The following is a 1,083-nucleotide window of genomic DNA, read 5'->3' as shown; positions in this document are numbered from 1 at the left end:
GCCTGATTTATAAATTAAGCTCGAGCACAGGTATGTATGTATAGGACGGAACATAGCGTGTATGGGGTTTGGTGTTATCCGCAGTTTCAGGCGTTTGCTGGGGGTCTCGGAATGGGTCCCCCATGGATAAGGGAGTGCACGGTAGTTAGGTGAGTCCAGGCTATGCTCGGGACGGTGTGGTCCAGAGGGAGCTGTGTTCTCCCCCTCGCTGTCAGAAGGCATGGGATGGGTGGTTCAGATAGGCCACCAGCGAGGGGCAACACAGCGCCTCTGCTTTGGGCAGCTGCTCTTGCAGCAAGTGCGGGGCAGAGATGGCTTGTTCTGGCAGCTGGAGCAGCTTTGCAACCTTCTACAGCCCCCAAGGCCTGCATGAGCATCTTGGCTCTATGCACGAGCTGGAGGAAGAGCTGGGAATGATCTTATATTTACCACTAAGCACACAGGGAGATTTGGGAATGCATCAGGGAGGGGAAGCTCTAGGGAAAGACCAGATCTTTTGTTAATCTGGGCACATGAATAATGATAGCTAACACTTCTGAGTGCTTGTTGTGTGTGCCAGACCCTGTCTGAAGAATGTTTTATGCATTCATTGAATTCTACAGGATAGGACTCTTGTTCTCCCCATATTACAGATGGGCAAACTGAGTAAGAGAGAGGTAACTTTCCCAAAGGTCACACAGTTGGCAGGTAAGTGGTAGAGTCAGAATCTGGCCCAGGCATTCAGGTCCAAAGCCTGCACTCACCACTGCACCATACTGCCCTCTCACTGTGGGGCACGGGGCCAGAGGCTCTGTGTACATGGTAGGAGTTGTATTGTGATGGATGGGTTTGCATTGCCATTGTTTCTTTCCAAGAGGTACAATTGGATCTACTGATCATATACTTTATATTTACAGGTTCTAGTTTTCACAAATGTAATCTCTTTGCATCCTTCCAATGACCTATGAGATGGGTAAGGCAAGATTATATAAGCGTTGGCTATAAAGCGTTGGCTCTGCCATCTTCTGCTCTGTGACATCAGGCAAACTACTTAACCTCTCTGAGAGTCTATTTACTTCGTTTCACCTCCTCCTTATGGGTCAA

The sequence above is a fragment of the Halichoerus grypus genome, chromosome 7 (assembly GCF_964656455.1).
Source record: "Halichoerus grypus chromosome 7, mHalGry1.hap1.1, whole genome shotgun sequence".
NCBI classification, from domain to species: Eukaryota; Metazoa; Chordata; class Mammalia; order Carnivora; family Phocidae; genus Halichoerus; species Halichoerus grypus.
Note: the sequence above shows the minus strand (reverse complement) of the source record.